Below are 22,551 nucleotides of genomic sequence, written 5' to 3'. Positions count from 1 at the left end.
GTGAACTTTTTTTATTTATTTAAAATGAATTTTTAATTTTTCCAGCACAGTAAATGCCACATTATTAGTCTTTATATTATGTTGGGTTTTAGGATTTTAGCTTCTAACGAGTAAGGGTTTGTTCTAGAAAATAAGAGGCGTCTTATTTTATGTTATTTGTTTAAGTACTTTGTAATCTTTCAGTGATACTGCATCTAGTTCTTAATATAAGTTTTCTTCCTTAAAACCCTTTGCGCTTGATTATATATATATATGTATATATCTCAAACATTCTACTACGCTTTTTTTTTTTGTCATGCGTTGTGACACTATCAACTGCTACCTATATAACATATCGTAATATGTATTATTTTAATATATAAACAATTATTATCAAAATATTTACTCATTTATATTCACCATACAATATGTAAAACACATATATACAAGAGTTTAGCCTCTATTATATATATATGTGTGTGTGTGTGTATATATATACAGTGATCTATTATCTCTTATTTATTGTATACAATACCTCGAGAGATTGAGGAAAGTTTAGAGCTTGAGGTAAGCATACTAGAATTTTTCAATATTAAAAGCTTTCAGCTTAGAGATAGATATTAGATTACACAGGCATGAGTTTTTGTTATTCAGGTAAATTTATGGAATAATTAGCATGCACAAGAATTAAATTACGTAAAAATTATAATCTACTATTTTCTTATGTACAATTTAAACGTATGTATGATACTAAATGACTGTTTGAATCCAAATAAAAATAGAACATATAGGTTGTAGAGAAGGTAAGTAGTAGATCTATATATAGATCAACTTTAAAAGTATAATATAGTTAATTTATTCTTATTTAACAAAAAATTTGTAAGAACGACATGATAGAGAAAATAAAAATAAATTGTGCATTAAAAAGATGATGCATGTACAGATATAAGTGCGCGTTTTATTGAAATGTATATACGTATTTAATCATAAATCTGGCTATTACACTCCTATATTGAATTTGGAGCTATGTTGGAATCATAAATCTACTCAGCATATTATTCTCTTTCTCAATTTTTTTTTTATTTCTATTCCATTTGAATTTCTATTTTCTATATTTTTACACTGGATCTTCAACTCGTGTATGTCTACAATTTATATCTTTTTCCCATGAAGACATCCTTCTCTGCTTTAAGTTCGGTGTAGGTATCAAATATTGATCATATTGTAGCTATTATGTGAAGACAGCTACTAAATTTTGTAATAAAAAATTTGCTGGCAATGCTTCTGAAATGCAGGGGACACTGCATATGGATTGGATAGATTGGTTATATTGTTAGCAGGAGCTAGTAAATAAGAGATGTCATAGCTTTCTTGAAGAAAACTATCGTATAGTGTGCTCTCACCCGAGCACCATCTGAAGTCGATCCACAGCAGCTAAAAGATCTTTCAATCTAAAACCAATAATCTCTTCTGTTTTTAGTCTGAACATATTTCTAAACCAGAGTTTCAAACATATATTTATACGGGAGAATTTGACTCTGCTTCCCGGTTCATGTGATCCATTCAATTTTGATTAACGAGGGTCTTATTTTTGTATACTTATCTTACTATTTTTTAAAAAATTCGTAACAAAGAATGAAATTTTTTCGCTAAGGAAAACATATTTCTTACCAGATGCTTAATCAATGCATATAAGTGTGATATTCAGTCTTAAAATTTTATTTCAAAAGATTTATTGTTAAACATATTTTCAGACTAATTTTGTATACTAAAACTAAATATCTTTCAATTTTGAGAGCAAAATTAATCTTGAGAGCAATAAAGGAGGCCGATAAGGAAAAACATACTAATAGATTTAAGATTAAATAGAAAAAAAAAAAGAAAGAGAAATAGGAAGGGCTGCTGAATGATGCATTAACATGGCAATACTATTATGATATATAGTTTACATTTTGAAGCCTTATGAAACACAAAGTGATATGCATGAAGAACATATTGCGTTCAAGGACAAAAACAGAACAAGAAGACTGGAATATAAAAAATATATAGACACGTTTATATCAATGAGATTATGTCAAATTCAATAATAACGGTAGAATTTAACTTCTCTCTTGCGTTATACCGAGTGCATGACATATTCATTATCAGATAAGATCATCTTTTTGACCATGTTAAAATCGAGCCTTCTCAGTTACTTGAGAACAACTAAATGATATGTTAATACGAGAAATGCATAAAAGGCAAAAACTCTTGAACTATTTCACTTTAGTTAATTTATGCATGATGTAAGAGCATTAGGTTATATAAATCTTCATAAACTTTCTATTTTGTGTTCCAAGATCGTGGCTATTATGATCATTTCCATGCCATTAATAAATTTCTTCTTTGAGATTGAACCAAACTTGATGAAATAATTTATTCATGAATGCATCTAATAATAAAAACCAAACAAAAAAACTGAAATAAATAAATAAAAAACAAATAGATAGATCATATCGATGAGACTATTAAATTTATTCAGGGTAAAAACATTTTTAACTTCCCCCTAGCATTACACAATGAACGACATATTAGTTGTTAGATAAGATCACCTTACTGACCATTATAAAACTTAACTTGTTGATTTACATAAAAACAGTTATATGAATTGTTAGTAAGTGAAATGCATGAAAAAGAATAATATTGAACATTAGTTTGTTTTAGTCAATATTAGAGAATTAGGTTCTATACACTTACGTATACATTTCATTTTTGTATTTGTCATGATCATTAATGCGCCAAGGATGAATTTCTTCCTTAGTTTAAATCAAGTTGTAATAATTTGTTCACAAATGCATCCAGTGATAGAAGCTAGATAAGAAGACTGGAACATAAAAAATATACAAACATATAAACTATCTAGATGAAATTATATTAAAATTCACTAATAATTAAAGAAATTTAACTTATCTCTAGCATTATACTAAATGAATGAAATACTAATAGTTGAATAAGATCATCTTGACGACCATGATAAGAACAAATTTTTTTATTTAGTAGAAAATAATTAAATGAACTATGAACAAGGAAAATACATTAAAGGGAATTTAGGTTCAACATGCTTGTGTAAACTTTTTATTTTTATATTCCAAGATCGCCGTGCTCATACGATCATTGACAAATGAAGAATAAGTTTTTTCCTTGAGATGTAAGCAAATCAAAATTCATAAATGAATGTTTTACTATGTACTAGTATGAAAGATAAAGAATTCTTGATAGTATCATAAATTTAAGTTTTGGATTATGTCAAGATATTCCTTACCTTATATTTCAATGAAAAAAGGATTGTAGCCAGAAACGTAAATGCATAAAAGTTAAGTAAATCCACCTAACTCAACTTGGATAGCCTCAAGTGGTACCTCCAAACCTTATAAATACCTTGCGTAGTTTACAATCCTCAATTGCAATAATAGCATACTTACATCCTCTCATCATAATCTCCATTATATTCTTCTCAATTTGCCGAGGTTATCTTTTGTTATTTTCAGTTTTAGCAATGGCAGATGAGGGGACATCAAGTAAAAGCAAAAGTCGTCAAAAGATCGAGTCAAAAAAGATGGAGAATGAAGCCAGTCTCCAAGTTACCTTCTCAAGACATCGAAGTAGCCTTTTTAAGAAGGCGAGTGAACTTTGCACTCTTTGTAGACCAGATGTTGGCCTTATTATTTTCTCCCCTGGAAATAGGGCCTTCTGCTATGGCAATCCTAATATCGATATTGTGATTGATCGTTTTCTTAGTATTGATGTTCGTCCAGCTCGAGATCCTCACAACGACAATGATACTCAACAAACAATCAGTAGGATCATTGAGGTGTTAGCAACTTATTTGTTATCTTTTTTTTATAATATCTATTTATGATAATCTAAAAATTATCATGACTCACTAATACTTAAATCTATGAAGTTACGTGATATATTTTGAATTTTTTGTTGGACTTTCAAATCTTTAGCCTAACTGCTTAACTAATACTGCAAATACATGAATATGTATATATGATAACAGGCTCAAGACAAGGAGGAGGCAGCAAGGAAGCGAGGTAAAGAGCTCAAACAAAGAAGAAAAGGCTTGATGAAAGAGCTTTGGTATACGCGTTCAATGGACAAATTCAACCTGGAAGAGCTTGAAGTTTTGGATGCTGGTATGAAGGCCTTGTGGAATGATGTTGTCGAACTTACAAAGAAGCTAAAGAAGGAACAAGGAAACTCGAGTTCAGCTGAGGGTTCTCCAAGGGATGATGAGATGTTTTACTCAGATCCAGCAATGAAGGGCTTGACTACTTTCCCCATGCCTAGTATGCCCAGCAACCCAACTCATGAATATGCCCCCAGCAGTACTAATTCAACTCCTCCCCTGAGTAGCTTCTGTAACCTAGACTCTGGCAATCCCAACATAATGATGATGGATAACCCGTTGAATGATTCAAGCATGGCGTTAGATCCTGTTGATGACTTGAAGGCCATGCCTAGGGATCTCTTCAATAATTTAGTCATGATTGAGTCAGATGATCCAATTGCATCACTTAATGCAGGAGATAATCCAGACATAATATGTGATGCCTTCGGGAACCAAATTGCAACAATGGATATTAATCTGTCAAATGATCCAAATATTGGGCTTAATGAGTTTTTTAATCCGAGTACTATGCCTCATGCACCAAATGATCCAATTAGCACAACATCTGATGCTCTAAATATGATACGTATTGTGCCAAATGATTCAAATCTAGACTCAGTATTTGATGGCTTCACTCTAGAGATGTTATTTGCGGATCCATTGGATGATGAGAACTTCATTGTGGACAATCCAAATGAGGCGGCTAACGGTGATAATCCAAAAAAAATGCCGCCTCCTCTTGCAGGGAATGTTCTAGGAAGCGGCCAAGGATTTTAATGACTAAGTTTGTTGATTATCTTGAAATGAATCAAGGGCTAGTTTGAAGAGTTTCAGTATCGTGTCTTTTGTTTTTGTTTGTCTTGTCTTTCAAATAATGATTTGGGAATTTGGGATTTCAATTGGCTTGAGTTTTGTATTTGCTTACTTTCAGGTGGTGTTCTTGTGTGTGCGTGTGTGTGTGTGTTTTTTTTTCTTTATAAATGTTGTCGTTGTTAGTCTTGGATCGAGTTAATAAGTATATGTGTGTTTCATGAGTGTTGTTTATTTTACATTCTTGTTAAGTACAATTCTGCAAATCTTTAAAAATATTTAATCTTTTATAATCACCCTATAAAGTACATTTATATGATAGTTCTGTCTCTTTATATATATGTGTGTATGTATGTGTATTTATATATATGTATATACAGTAGTCACTTATCTCGCATTTATTGTAAACTATATCTCGAGAGATTTAAAAGAGTTTAGAATTTGGTATCAATACACTCGAGTATATGAAAATATTAAAGCTCTTTAAGTACGTAATAAATTTATTATTTTTAGAAAGTTAATTATTACATTATATATAAATATATGTACGTGTATATCTATGACTTTGAAGAAAAAAGGTAAAAGATTATTCCGCGTACTCATTTCGCTTCCCTATTCCATTATATAGAAATATATAAATCTGTTGGTATATATTTAATTTGGTAGCATGCTTAAGATTTTGTATAATTTTAACTTGTATTTAATTTAAATTACAATACAAATACCACATATCTGAATTGGAAAAGAGTTATGATTCTAAATCAAATTCAAATTATAGTTTTTAAAAATCTTTAATATGAGTTTGGATTTTGTGATTGTATTAAAAATTCTGAATTCACTAATATAATGTAAAATAATTCAATTGACGTTTAGTCTCAATATCCGAAAGTTAGAATGAGAATGCTTTTGTTATTGTTAAAAAATATATAAATAATTTATTATGAAAAATTATATCTATCATTCTCATATATATTAGTTTCAATATAGATATTCAAAAGGACAATATAGTATTCTCATTACAGTTAAATGTAATAAATTATATGACAGATATAATTTATAATGTATATATTTTTTTAAAAAAAATTATAAGCTATCCAAAATGCAATAGATTGAAAGATCGATCATTCTCTTAAATATATTATTTTCAAATTTTAATATTCAAAATAATAAATAATGTGAAAGAGGTTATGAACTATTTAACTCGTCAAGATCTATTATATTTTCAAAAAGAATTATAATAGGTTATTTACGTATATAATATTCAACATACAAAACTTAGTAAATTAAAGATTTATCATTCTCTTAACTATGGCGAAATACTTTTAAATTCTATTATCTGAAAGGAAAATATAGTATACTCATCGCAATTAGGAATAATAAATTACATATGTAATAATATGTTAAAATTTATAAGCCTTTTGCTATTTATATACTAAGCACATAATAAAATTTGAATGACGCGAGAGATTTCATTTAAGTCAATGTTCATTAAAAAAGATAATTCAATCAATTATTTTTAGTCAAATAAAAAGAATATCTTAGAAGCTCTATGTCAAATTATTTAAGAAAGATTCTAAAAACTTCGAGTGCATTTATTTAGACTACTCTAAATTAGTTAAATTATGTTCTCTCCATTATTACAAAATCCTAAAGGAGTAAGTAATTAAGACAGTTAATTTAAATGCAGGAATACTTAAAAATTGTAACTGTCAAATTGAGTAGTCTATAAATATACTTCATTCTACTTCATCCTTATTCAATCATTCAAATCATAAATTAATCTTTTAATTCGTGCTAAATTTATCCATGGAGCCTCCTAGGAAGTTAAAGGGCCGCCAAATGGTTGAGATGGTGAAGATCAAGAAGGCGACGAATCTCCAAGTTACCTTTGCCAAACGCCGGGCTAGCATTTTCAAGAAGGCGAGTGAAATTAGCACGCTTTGTGGTGCTGAAATTGCAGTGATTATTTTTTCACCTGTTAAGAAAGTGTTTTTTTTTGTCAGTCCTTCTGTGGAAAAGTTGATCAATCGATTCAGTGGCCTAATAGAACAACCTCTTTCAGCTAACAGATGCATGATGGATGCTCATCGAAATGCTTGTCTCCAAGGGCTCAACTCACAGCTAAACAAGGTATAATCACTACCATGTCTTCATATATCTATACTATTTGATTTTTATAACTAATTCTTGAATTTTTTTTGGACATGATTATATATAATTAAAGCTTAATGCCCAACTGGATGCTAAAAAGAAGTGAAGTGTGGAGCTTAAGAAGGTGATGAAGGAGAATGCAAGTAAAGCCTGGTGGATGGGTTCCATAGATGACATGAACCTTTCACAATTTCAGCAATTTCAACCTGCTCTTGAGGAATTATACGAGAATGTTATAAAAGTCGCCAAAGAAAAAGATGCCGAAGAGGACAATATTAATCCTAATTCTGATGATCAGCTTTTTCTTGGAAGCTCTTCCAATGGAACTGGACTTCCATTTGAATCTATCCCCTTAAATGCTATCGTTGGTCCCAGAAACATGGTTAATCCGAACATGAATAGGGTTAATTCCAACATGGTTAATCCAAACGTGATTAGGCCCAGCATGATTAATCCTAACATGGTTAATCCTGCAGCTTATATGAAGATGCTTCGTGACATGCTCAACAACAATAATCCAAACATTCCCTTGTCCAATTCCATGACTCCCAATAATCCAATCATGGTCTCTAATGTCATGCTTATCAACAGTAACCCTACAAACATGATGCTACCGGCGGCAAATCTGATGATCAACAATGATCAAAACATGGTTCCAGCCGATCATATGATGATGAACAATGACTAGAACATGATGGTGGGGGGATCGGATGCGATCAACGATTAAAACTTGATGTATACCAATGGTCTTAACAATGTGAACATGATGCCAGCTACAGGATATAATATGACTCAGAATAATGGTGGAAACAGGTAGGAGTTTTTCTAAATTTGAAGTTTGTGGGAATGTGTTTTGATTAGTAAGGTCACAGAGTGCTCATACAGTTTGACTTTCATATTTAAGTTTTATTATCAATGGAATGTAAAGTGATATATTTTATAAATAAAAGATCTATTTGCTTTCATCTTAACTCTAATTTACAGTACTATATGCTATGCATGCATTATAAATCTTATATAGACGTGCATTGTTTAATACATATTAGGGCTTAGATTTCACCCCAAAAGAGAGAGAGCGAGAGAGAGAGAGAGAGAGAAATAATAGATACCAAGAATCAAAATGAATTTGTATTTACATATCCAATATGTTCTATTAGATGTTATATGGGGTGGCAGGTTCTTGAAAAATCATCCATGAAATATTAATTATTTACCGATCTGCTGTTAAAACAGATGTATGGTGCGTAATGGCTGTAATAATCCAATGGAAAATAGAATATATAGCTTGTGGAGAAGATATATAGTGGATATATATAGATCAACTTCGAAAGTAAAACACAATTAACTTATTCTTATTTAACAAAAATTTTTAAGAAAGATATGGCAATGAAAGTAAAAATAAATAGTAAATTAAAAATGCATTATGCAAATACGGATTCAAGTGCAAATTATATTAAAATATCTATGCGTACTTAATAAATTTACTATACAAGGTGTTATAGTTTATATTAAAAATATGATATTTCAATATATTATAAATAATCGAGTGTTGTTAAAATAATATCTCATATTGAAAAAATTAATTGAAAAATTACAACCATGTTCTATATTTACAAAATTTTTATAAAACATACTGTGCATTTTCATTAGCATAACTACTACTTATGATGGAAATTGGGAGGAACCCCAATCTCTTTGGGGTCTGAGTTTTTTTCCAAAAAAAAAAGCTCTCGAAGACAGATTTCTTCAAGAAAATATTAATTCCAATTGAGAATATTCGATTAAAAACATGACTATCTAAATCCTTCCATTTTGTAGCAAATTTATTGGGAAGAATGACGAGATTAATGAAAAAGCAAACATAAAAATTTAGTTAGATAATCCTAAAATTCTGACTAAAATATCTCTCGTGGAAACACTTTTAAGTCCCTATGGATTCAAATAGAGTATAAATCATTTTGAATCAACGTAGAGAAGATTAATAGAGAAGATGAGCAATCATCAAAAGCGTCAAGAAAGATAACATACTATGAAAGACAACTCACCATAGTGAAGAATTGAGCCAAATCGGAATAGTTTTATATGGAAGCTTCATCAAAACCTTTTATGGCTAAGGTTGAAAAGATGAAAATGGTTATTAAAATAATTAGTAGGTTGGTAATTGTATGATATTCAGTACTTTGGGATTTTCTTATAATTTTAATTTTTTTTTTATATATAACATGTTAAACTTCATGGTGGTTTCGCAATATTCGCTATAATTTAATTACCAAGTTTGTAATTTTTTGTTGACTAACTTATTATTCATGTATGGAGAAACATGAAAAATATTTTCATTATCTTCCCAAATTTGATATATATATATATATATATATATATTAGGAAATAGGCTGGTAATTATATAATACTGTGTATTGGGATGTGTAATTCAAATTTTATTCATCCTTGCATAGATGTTGACACTATTTTCATTATCTTGTCAAATTTGATAAGCAAAAAAATGTGGCTGCTAATAACTATTTCTAAGAATATTCATCTCATTTCGTTCTACAAGCAATGATGATTTGGAATGGTAAATTCGTATAACTTAAAGGTAATATTATATCAATTTTCAAGATTTTTTTACTATATATTTCAATGAGGTGATTGTAAAGCATTCCAAACAAATAAGTCTTTAAAGCCGATATATTTACAAAGAAAATTCGTCTAAATCAAATTATATATTGAACAATATAAAATAAAAATGCCCAACTTGGTGACTTAGAACGAGTAAGTCATCAAAACCAAAAAAAAATTATATAAAAAATTCATCTAAATCAAGTTGTGTTGGATGGTGAAAAGTGATAATTTCCAACTTGATGATTCCAAACAAGTAAGTTATTAAAGCTAATAAATTTGAATAGAAAATTCATCTAAATTAAATTATGTATTGGATAGTGAAAAATGATAATGTTAAACTTAGTGACTCCAAATGAGTAAGTAATTAAAGTTAAAAAATTTATAAAAAAAATTTACCTGACTCAAGCAATATGTTGGATAGTGCAAAATAATAAAGTCAATCTGGTAACACCAAATAAGTAAGTAATTAATCTAAGAAATTTTTATAGAAAATTTGTCTAACTCAAACTATAGGTTGAATAGTGTAAAATGATAATGCACAGCCTGATGATTCCAAATGAGTACGTAATTAAAGTTAAAAATTTTCTACAAAAAATCCACCTAACTCAAGCTATATGTTGGATGGTGTATAATGATAATGCTCAATCTTGTGACTCCAAATGAGCAAGTAATTAAAGATAAGAAATTTATGCAAAAAATCCATTTAAATCAAGTTATATATTAGATAGTGCAAAATTATAATGTCTAACCTAATGACTCTAAATGAGTAAGTAATTAAAGTAAAAAATTTATATAGAAAATCCATCTAAATCAGATTATATGTTTGATGGTGAAAAATGAAGATCCCCAACCTGGTAACTCCCAATGAGGAAGTAATTAAAGCTAAAAAAATTTATATAGAAAATCTCTCTCAATCAAGTTATATATAGAATAGTGCAAAATAATAATGTCCAGCCTAATAATTCCCAATAAATAAGTAATTAAATTTTATAAATCAACTTATATATTAGATGGTGCAAAATGATAATACGCAATGTGCTCCAAATGAATAAGTAATTAAAGCTCAGAAATTTATATAGAAAATTAATCTAAATCAAGTTATATATTCGATAGTGCAAAATGATAATGTCTAATCTGTTGACTCTAAATGAATAAGTAATTAAAGCTAATAAATTTATAAATAAAGTTATTTGTTGGATAGTACAAAATGAAATTTTCCAATTTGATGAATCCCAATTTGATGAATCCCAATGAGCTCAATATGATCCTCACACAGGTTTGAGTAGACCATATTTAGATTTTAAAACTTATTATACTTATTTGATCTTCCTTTTGTTCGATTACAACTTATACTGAATTGTACTTATTATTTAAAACATATGAAAATAGGTCATGAATCAATTGGAAATCGAGAAAAATCGCAATGCAGAGCTTAAGGAAATACAAAAAATATGTGAGAGTAAGTGTTGGTGGATGGGTCAAAAACAGGAAATGCGTTTCTCAGAACTTGAGCATTTAAAGACATCTTTTGAGGAATTGAAGAAGAAAGTTACTAACGAAGCTGAGATGATTATAATTCAGAACAAATTAAACATGATGCCTCATGTATTAAACGACCCAAACACAATACCTAATGTGCTCAACGATATTCCCAATATATATATTCAAGGAAATGGAAAAATAAGATTCTAGTAAGTGCATTTCTTGACTAAGTCTCGGAAGGATGAAATTAAAAAGAGTTGCAAACACAATGCTTGCAGTTTGTTTTATTTTATTTATGTTAGATATCTGATGCCTTAGCATTTGGGTTTTCATCATATTCCTTTTCATTGTAGCGTTGTGGTACTTTCAAAGAGTGCAATAATAACATAATTTTTTTATCTATGCATTTATTTTTATTTTCAAGTTGAAATCAACCCGCTATTCTAAGAGTTGTAATAGGAGAAAATATTTTAAGTAATTTATTTTTAACTCATTAACTCAAGACAAAGGTAACGTCTAAATATAAGAAAATAAAATATTAAAGTCACATTATCATGCTTCGATAAGAACATGATCATCTGTGGGAATACCTTCAATTATATCATATTTATGCGAGTTAGTTTTTACATTGACAATTATGAGTCTATTTTTGAATAAATACTTGTGTCGGTTAATTAACTAATATACAGACATTAATTTTAAAATAATATAAATAACATTTAATTAAAAACCTACAAGGAAGTACAATCTCTTGTACAAGAAGAAATATACCAACTATTCAGTTAAATAATGGTTGGTATAAGTCATATCTTGAGTTAATCTAAAATACAATAAATGAAATGAATTAACTATATGGTAATTATGCATCCATGGACAAACTACTAAATTTCATGATCAAATTTTTATACATTGTAAGAGTTGTGATATATTTATTAGATGACACTCTTGGTGACATGTATGTTCATCCAATTTATTGATGCGATAAATAAATCATGATGATGAATGAAAAGTGTTTAGTCATAATAAATCAATTATATTGGTTAAAGTCCTATAAATTATTTAATACTAAGCCTATATGGGCCACATGCATAAGCTCCAACTAAGAAAATTTTATTAACACATAAATGCTAGCTATGAAAATTCTACTAGTTTGATGTGGGTAATTAATCTTAAAATAAATCAATAATGAAATTAGGTAATATTCAAGGGAAATATTCTATTGAGAGTGCTTATCTAAGTATGTAAACATATCTATATATTTGGGAATATATCCCAAGTAGGGATAATATCTTCATTAAATGTTAAGTATGCAAACAAGGAAGATTTTATATTAGGACCAAACAATATTAAATAGAAATTTTCAATCAAATGGATCAAAGAAATTGGATTTTGTTTAACCAGGCTCAAGTTGAAGTGTTATACAAATAAAATAATTGTAAGTCACCTTTTGAAAGTACTCAACATGAATTATATGAATTTCAAGTTTAATTGAATATCACGTGCAATCGAATTAAAACTTTATTGTTATGAAGGTTAATCGATTGTCATAATTAAATTTAATTATTTAAAACTTTGAATTTTAAATGTGATCCAATTGATAGTTATAATTTGCAACTTAGATCCTTCCTTAATGCTTATAAATAAATTAAAATTATCCATTGTACTAATGATCAATTAATTTTATAAAGAATTCATCATAGTTTTTAAATTTTAATATATCATATAATACATTTTTATATTTTTTATTACTTTAACATAAATAATCTAAGGATTTTTATCACTGCAATTTGATTCATTGTGTCTCGTAACAAGAAACAAATAAATAAAATTAAAAGTAGCTCTCTTACCTTCTCAATCCCAAATTAATATCGAGAATATATATACATATATATAACATAAAAAATGTAAAATTTTCAAGAAGGTTCAATTTTCATATATATCCATCTAGCTATGTATCTATAAATGTTAAAACAATGATGATTTATCAAATTGTATAAAAGTACAGCTAAAATTTAACTTTAATTGTCTAGATTTTTCCTACCGTATATTTCAATAAAGAGAAGATTCTCAAGCAACCCTAAATTATTAATATAGAAAAATATGTACAGGATGTCTACCTAAAATTTATTAATCACAACCTTGATTTAAATCTCCTATAAATATCACTCATTTCCCCCTCTTTCAATACAATTATTTCTCTCCATTAATCTCTTTTTTAATTTCTCTCTGCATATACTCAATACTTGTAAGTATGGCGAGAAAGAGTAAGGGACGACAAAAGGTTGAGATGGTGAAGATGAATAATGAAAGTAATCTCCAAGTCACTTTCTCCAAACGCCGAGCCGGACTTTTTAAGAAGGCAAGTGAATTGAGCACTCTATGTGGGGCTGAGATTGCTATTATCGTCTTCTCACTCGGTCGAAAGGTCTTTTCTTTTGGTCATCCTTGTGTCGGGACTGTGTTGGAACGTTTTGTTAGTGGTAGTCCACCACAAGCTACTTCTGGAACCATGAAACTCATTGAGGCTCATCGGAACGCTAGCGTCCATAAGCTCAACATGTAGCTCACTCAGGTTATTTTAATTTCTTTCCTTTCTAATAAAACATTTTCAATATAAATAATATATATTAATTCTACTACATGTACAGGTTCTGAACCAACTCGAAATCGATAAGAAGCGAGGCGAGGAGCTTAACCATATGAAAAAGACAAATGAGAATCAATGTTGGTGGATGGCTCCCAAGGAAGATATGAGCTTAACACACTTCAACAATTGAAGGCCTCTCTCGATAAGATGAAGAAGAATGTGGCTAAGCATGCTGAGAAGATTGTGATTCGTACCCCAAATAATCATCATCCTTATCCTCATCTTCCTCATCTTCATCCTCATCATCATCATCCTAACCATCCATTTTTCTAGGAAGTTCTTCCTGTGGAACATGTCTTCCTTTTGATACAAAGCCTGCTGGATTCAGTTCTAACATTGTTCCATTAAACAATCCAAACATGATGCCTCCAAAATATCATTGATTTGGCCAAGGATTCTTCTAAGTGAACTTTTTTTATTTATGTAAAACAAATTTTTAATTTTTCCAACACAGTAAATGCCTCAGGATTAGTCTTTAGATTATATTTGGTTTTAGGATTTTAGCTTCTAATATGAGTAAGGGTTTGTTCTAGAAAATAAGAGGCATCTTATTTTATATTATTTGTTCAAGTATTTTATAATCGTTCAATGATATTGCATCTAGTTCTTAATATAAAATTACTTCGTTCAAACCCTTTGCGCTTGATTATATATATATATATATATATCTCTCTCAAAGATTCTACTACGCTATTTCTTTTTATCTTCTTTTGTGACACTATTAACTGCTACCTATATAATGCATTATGCAAATACGGATACAAGTGCTCGTTATCTTAAAATATATATGCGTACTTAATAAATTTACTATGCAACGTGTTATATTTTATATCAAAAATATGATATTTCAATATATTATAAATAATCGAGTGTTGTTAATATAATATCTCATATTGAAAAAATTAATTGAAAACATTACAACAATGTTCTATATTTACAAAATTTTTATAAAATATATTGTGCTTTTTCATCAGCATAACTGCTACTTATGACAGACACTGGTGAGGAACCCCAATCTCTTTTGGGTTTGAGTTTTTTCCAAAAAAAAAAACTACCCTCGAAGACAGATTCCTTCAAAAAAATATGAATTCCAATTGAGAATAATCAATTAAAAACATGAGTACCTAAATCCTTTTATTTTGTTGTAAATTTATTGGGAAGAATGACGAGATTAATGAAAAAGCAAATATAAAAATTTAGTTAGATAGTCCTAAAATTTTGACTAAAATATCTCTCATGGAAACATATTTAAGTCCCTATGGATTCAAATAGAGTATAAATAATTTTGAATCAATGTAGAGAAGATTAGAGAAGATGAGCAATCATCGAAAGCGTCAAGAAAGATAATGTACTATGAAAGACAACTCACCATGTTGAAGAATTGAGCCAAATCGGAATAGTTCTATAGAGAAGCTTCATCAAAACCTATTAAATCTAAGGTTGTAAATATGAAAATTCGTTTTTAAAATAATTAGTAGGGTGGTAATTGTATGATATTCTGTACTTTGGGATTTTCTTCTTTAAATTTTAATTTCTTTTATATATAACTTATTAAACTTCATGGTGATTTTGCAATATTCGCTATAATTTTATTACCAAGCTTGTAATTTTTTGTTGACTAATTTATTATTCATGTATGGAGAAACATGAAAAGTATTTTCATTATCTTCCTAAATTTTATATATATATATATATATATTAGAAAATAGGTTTGTAATTATATAATACTGTGTATTGGGATGTGTAATTCAAATTTTATTCATCCTTGCACATATGCTGACACTATTTTTATTATCTTGTCAAATTTGATAAGCAAGAAAATGTGGCTGCTAATAACTATTTCTAAGAAGATTAATCTCATTTCATTCTACAACCAAGGATGATTTGGAAGTGGTAAATTCGCATAACTTATAGGTAAATTTTATATCAATCTTCAAGATTTTTTTACTACATATTTCAATGAGGTGATTGTAAAGCATTCCAAACAAGTAAGTTTTTAAAGCCGATAAATTTACATAGAAAATTCGTCTAAATGAAATTATATATTGAACAATATAAAATAATAATGCCCAACTTGGTGACTCGGAACGAGTAAGTCATCAAAATCGAAAAAAAATTATATAGAAAATTCATCTAAATCAAGTTGTGTTGGATAGTGAAAAATGATAATGTCCAACTTGATGATTCCAAACAAGTAAGTTATTAAAGCCAATAAATTTGTATAGTGAATTAATATAAATTAAATTGTGTATTGGATAGTTGAAAATGATAATGTTAAACTTAGTGACTCCAAATGAGTAAGTAATTAAAGTTAAGAAATTTATATTAAAAATTCACCTAACTCAAGCAATATGTTGGATAGTGCAAAATGATAAAGTCAATCTGGTAACACCAAATGAGTAAGTAATTAAATCCACGAAATTTTTATAGAAAATCTACCTAACTTACAATATAGGTTGAATAGTGCAAAATGATAATGCACAGCTTGATGATTCCAAATGAGTACGTAATTAAAGTTAAAAATTTTATACAGAAAATCCACCTAACTCAAGCTATATGCTGGATGGTGTATAATGATAATGCTCAATCTAGTGACTCCAAATGAGCAAGTAATTAAAGCTAAGAAATTTATACAAAAAATCCAAATAGGTCAAGTTATAGATAGTGCAAAATAATAATGTCTAACCTGATGACTCCAAATGAGTAAGTAATTAAAGGCATAAATTTATATAGAAAATTCATCTAAATCAGATTATATGTTTGATAGTGAAAAATGATAATGCCTAGCCTGGTAACTCCAAATGAGGATGTAATTAAAGGTAAGAAATTTATATAAAAAATCTCTCTTAATCAAGTTAAATATTGAATAGTGCAAAATAATAATGTCCAGCCTGATAATTCCCAATAAATAAGTAATTAAAGTTAAGAAATTTATAAATCACTTTATATATTGGATGGTGCAAAATGATAATATGCAATATGCTCCAAATGAATAAATAATTAAAGTTAAAAAATTTATATAGAAAATTAATCTAAATCGAGTTATGTATTCGATAGTGTAAAATGGTAATGTCTAACCTGTTGACTCCAAATGAGTAAGTAATTAAAGCTAATAAATTTATAAATCAAGTTATATGTTGGATAGTACAAAATGATATTTTCCAATCTGATGAATCCAAATGAGTAAGTAATTAAAGATTAAAAAATTTATATAGAAAATCCATTTAAATAAAGTTTGATGTTGCATAGCGCAAAATAATAATGTCAGTCCGACGACTCTTATAAACACTACACATTTTCTATCAGTTCCTAGTAAATTATAAACCAACTTTTTTATCTTTTCTTCACATCGTCTTTTTCTTTCACTTTTAGCAATGGATAGGAAGGGCAAGGGTCGTCAAAAGATTGAGATGGTGAAGATGAGTAACGAAACCAACCTCCAAGTAACTTTCTCAAAATGAAGAGCTGGTCTTTTTAAGAAAGCTAGTGAATTGTCCACTCTTTGTGACGTTGATATTGCGATGATTGTTTTTTCCCCAGGTAAGAAGGCTTTTTCATTTGGTCATCCTTGTTTTGAAAAAGTGATTGAATATTTCATTTGTGGTAATCCTCCACGAGATACTTCAGGAGCCATGACGCTCATTGAGGCTCACCGCAACTCAAGGATACATGAGCTCAATATGATCCTCACACAGGTTTGAGTAGACTATATTTAGATTTTAAAACTTAATATACTTATTTGATCTTATTTTTCTTAGATTAAAACTTATACTGACTTGTACTTATTATTTGAAAAATATAAAAATAGGTTATCAATCAATTGGAAATCGAGAAAAATCGCAATGCGGAGCTTAAGGAAATACAAAAAAAAAATGTGAGAGTAAGTGTTGGTGGATGGGTCCGAAAAAGGAAAGGAGTTTCTCACAACTTGAGCATTTAAAGACATCTCTTAAGGAATTGAAGAAGAAAGTTACTGAAGAAGCTGAGACGATTATATGTAGGCTTTGGGTTACCTATTAATTATACTTATAATTTGGAAGTCATTATGAAATGATTTGAGCTCCAAAAATATCATTTGAGAAAAAATTCTTTTTCGAGTCAGTAATAAACCAGCAATTTGCATGCAGTTTTTCATTCATGCATGGCTTGATTTTGATTTAATTTGAACTTTAAACATGTTCTATTACATGTAAGCTATCTCTAGAGCATTTTGTTTAATTAAACTGATAAATAAAGCTCTAGAAAATTACTAACAAAAGTGCCAGTTTGATCACGTGTTGTGCTCACAGGTCACCAGAAAACTCGATAGATTTTCACAATTTTCGGCACCGGTCAGCCACAAATCACCCTTCTCTTGGTGGTAGGCCCTTCGTCGGAGATCTTTGCCTCTCGTTTTCCCTCTTTCCACCTTTTTTCGCTAAGAATAGCGGACTTCGACCTCTCATTCTCTTCTTCTTCCTTTCTTCTTTTCTTATTTTTTTGTTTCTTTCTTTCTTTCCAAATTGGGCTGGGTTGAGTGGTTTGGATGAGTTTTTAAATCCAACACTAAATAGATCTAGACTGCACAAACATCGTACGTGTGGTCGCGTACAGTCCATTGGATAGGCCTTGGCAAAATTGTAATTTTGCCATCTTGTTCCCTCAATCGCTAAATCGCGATTCTCTTTTAGATCTGAACCATTTGTGCGTAGGACCGTTAGATTGCCTTAGAACACATGCATGTCATTCGATTGGCATCTTGTATGTGGATTGTTGGATCACAATCATTTTCTCTGCATATTTGCACACTGTTGAATTTGAACACTGCAATTTTCATTGTTGGATTATCTTATAACACTCAGGATCGTCCAATCTGCTTACCATGGGTGCCCACATGGCTGACCACATATGCAAGTCAAATGCCACGCGACTTTCTTTGATTGGTGGCTGCCACATCACTAGTCCAGTGACCCATTTTTTAGAAATTATGGAATGACCCAGATTTCGATTTTTCTTTAGATTTTAGCGCCTAAATCAATTTATAAATTTATAAAGGACCCCAAATAAATTTAATTTTATTCAATTTAGTCTCTAATTTTATTTTTTGCATATTTAGGGGTAAATTTATTTATTTATTTATTTATTATTATTATTTTTTTTTTCTTTTCTTTCTAGTCCTTACATACACTCCCCCCCTACAAAGAAAATTTGGTCCCTCAAATTTTGTTACCTTACATCCAAACAATTCCGGATAATTCCGTCTCATTTCGTCTTCCCGTTCCCAGGTTGCCTCTTCCTTGGCATGATGTCTCCATTGTATCTTCACCATAGGTATCACTCTGCTCCTCAACTTCCTTTCTTGTCGTTCGAGGACTCGGATTGGCTCCTCCTCATAAGACAAGTCCTTCTCCATTGGCAACGATTCATACTTTAGAATGTGGTTGGGATCCGGATGGTATTTCCGTAGTAGTGATATGTGAAATACGTTGTGAACCCCACTGTACCGAGGAGGAAGCGCTACCCTATACGCAACCACCCCCACCTTTTCCAAAATCTCAAACGGCCCTATGAACCGGGGACTTAATTTCCCTTTCTTTCCAAACCTCAATAAACCTTTCATGGGAGAAACTTTCAGGAACACATGATCCCCTACCTCAAAGCTTAACTCTCTCCTACGATTGTCTGCGTACCCCTTCTGTCTACTCTGGGCAGCTTGTAGATTCTGTCGTATCATCCGCACCTTAGCCGTGGTTTCCTCTACCATCTCCGGCCCCAACAACTGTCTTTCCCCCACCTCACTCCAACACACCGGTGACCTACAGGGTCGACCATATAGAGCTTCATAAGGAGTCATGCCGATGCTGGTGTGATAACTATTATTGTATGTAAATTCTATTAAGGGTAGTATGTCTTCCCAATCTCCTCCCGTGTCGATAACACAGACTCTTAACATATCCTCCAACACTTGTATCGTCCTCTCCGTTTGTCCGTCCGTTTGTGGGTGAAAAGCTGTGCTAAAGCTCAATTTAGTACCTAAAGCCTGTTGCAACCCTCTCCAAAATCTGGAAGTAAATCGGGAATCCCGGTCGGAGACAATTGTCACAGGAATGCCGTGTAATCTCACTACCTCTCTGATATACAGTCTCGCTAACCGTTCCACTAGATCGGTCACTTTCATTGCCAAGAAATGGGAAGATTTAGTTAGACGATCAACCACCACCCAAATACTATCATGTTTCTTACAGTTACCTAGCAACCCGGTCACAAAATCCATAGAGACAAGTTCCCACTTCCACTCGGGTATAGGTAGGGGTTGTAACAAACCCCCAGGCCGCTGGTGTTCCGCCTTGACTTGTTGGCATATCAGGCACTTTGACACATACTCGGCCACATCCCTCTTCATGCCCCTCCACCAGAAGCTCTTCTGCAAATTTTTGTACATCTTAGTACTTCCCGGGTGTATAGCAAGTTTGGTGTCATGAGCCTCACTGAGTATCTCTTCTCAGAGTGTACGATCACTGGGAACGCACATTCTGGTTTGAAATCTGAGTATCCCATCGTTCCCCATCCCAAAATCTCCCACTGTACCCTGTTCCACTCCCTCCCGGATCCTCTGTATTTCAGTGTCCCCCAATTGTCCCTCTCTTATTTTCTGAACCAAAGTAGGTTGTGCCCTCAAACTAGCCACATATCTGCCATTGTCCCCCTCTTGAATATCCAATCGTTGCATGGCTTCCCGTACACACCACTCAGACACCATCAAATGAGATAATACCCCAATACTCTTACGGCTGAGTGCATCTGCCACGGCGTTTCCCCGTCCCGGGTGGTACTTAATTCTGCAGTCAAAATCCTTCAACAGATCCATCCATCTCCTCTGTCGCATATTCAATTCCCGCTGTGTGAACAAGTACTGTAAACTTTTGTGATCTGTGTAAATTTCAAATGTTTCCCCGTATAAGTAATGTCGCCACAGTTTTAACGCATAGACCACTGCAGCTAGTTCCAAATCGTGTGTCGGATAGTTCTTTTCGTGTGTCCTCAATTGTCGCGATCCATATGCTATAACCTTCCCTTGTTGCATTAATACACAGCCTAACCCAACATGAGAGGCATCACTATATACTGCAAAATTACCCTCTCCCGATGGGATGGCCAATATTGGCGTAGTAGTCAGTCTATGTTTCAATTCCTAAAAGCTACTCTCACACTTTTCATCCCATTCGAACTTCACATTCTTCTTTGTCAGCTTGGTAAGAGGTGCTGCAATACTAGAAAACCCCCGCACAAACCGACGGTAATATCCTACTAAACCCAGAAAACTCCTGATCTCTGTGACAGTCTTTGGTCTTTCCCACTTTACCACTGCTTCTATTTTCATTGGGTCTACTGATACCCCATCTTTCGACACAATATGTCCCAAGAAGGTAATTTGATCCAACCAGAACTCGCACTTACTAAGTTTTGCATACAGTTTAGCTTTTCGAAGCATCCCCAGCACCGTAGTCAGATGTTCTGTATGTTCTCCCAAATCTCTTGAGTAAATTAATATGTCATCTATGAAGACAATGACGTAGTGATCCAGCAGGGGTCGAAACACCCGATTCATCAAATCCATAAACACTGCAGGAGCATTCGTTAGTCCAAAAGGCATCACTAAAAATTCATAGTGGCCATACCTGGTGCGGAATGCTGTCTTGGCAATGTCTTCGGCTCTTACCCGTAATTGATGATACCCCGAACACAGATCTATTTTTGAAAACACTTGTGCCCCTTGCAATTGATCGAATAAATCGTCGATCCTAGGTAATGGATACTTATTCTTTATTGTCACCTGATTCAGGTCTCTATAATCAATACACATTCGCATAGATCCATCCTTCTTCTTAACAAACAATACTGGGGCTCCCCACGGTGATACACTCGGCCTTATAAATTTCTTATCCAGTAACTCTTGTAACTGTCTACTCAACTCCATTAGTTCTGATCTCGCCATCCTATATGGAACTTTGGAGATTGGTTGGGTGCCGGGCTGGAGTTCGATGGCGAATTCGACCTCTCTATTGGGTGGTAATCCCGGAAGGTCGTCTGGGAAAACGTCTGGAAAATCTCTTACCACTGGTATCTCTCGGAGTGCAAGTCTCTTATCCTCGTTACCTATCAAAACGTAGACAAAATTGTAATCCATATACATATTCCCGCTAGCATATTTTAATATAACACTCATTCATTCATTGAGATTTTTCTTTCCATACAGAAAAAGGTTCTTCGTTAGGCATCTTAAACACTACCCTCTTACAGAAACAGTCTACATGGGCATGTTGGGCCGCAAGCCAATCCATTCCCAATATTACATCAAAATCCTTAATGTCTAACAAAATCAGATCTACTTTTAACTTCCTCCCCTCTACATCTATCCCACAGGAATTAAACATTACATCCGTACATAAAGGGCCATTAGTTGGCGTAGAAATGACTAACACTCGATCTAACACCCGAGGTTCTATACCTATCCTAGATGCAAACATAGGCGATACAAATGAATGTGTGGCACCAGGGTCAATTAGTACTTTAGCAGGAATATCTGAAATGTAAAGTATACCTTGTATTATTTCGGAAGTGGCGGCCGCCTCTGGCGCTGTGATGGCGAACACCCGTCCTTGAACCCACGGTTTACCCGGCTCCTTCGGCAACGGGCAATCACGCACAAAATGTTGAGTGTTTTCGCACC

The 22,551-nt window shown here is 31.6% G+C and overlaps 1 pseudogene; it reads left to right on the top strand.

Annotated features, from left to right (window-relative positions):
* The first annotated feature begins 13,445 nt into the window (after positions 1 to 13,445).
* On the top strand, positions 13,446 to 13,757 carry LOC148270381 (agamous-like MADS-box protein AGL62 pseudogene; annotated as a pseudogene).
* Positions 13,758 to 22,551: the final 8,794 nt, after the last annotated feature.

The sequence above is a fragment of the Carica papaya genome, chromosome 1 (genome assembly GCF_054855325.1).
Source record: "Carica papaya isolate Zhongbai chromosome 1, ASM5485532v1, whole genome shotgun sequence".
In the NCBI taxonomy this organism is placed as follows: Eukaryota; Viridiplantae; Streptophyta; class Magnoliopsida; order Brassicales; family Caricaceae; genus Carica; species Carica papaya.
This window is presented reverse-complemented; position numbering and strand designations above follow the sequence as displayed.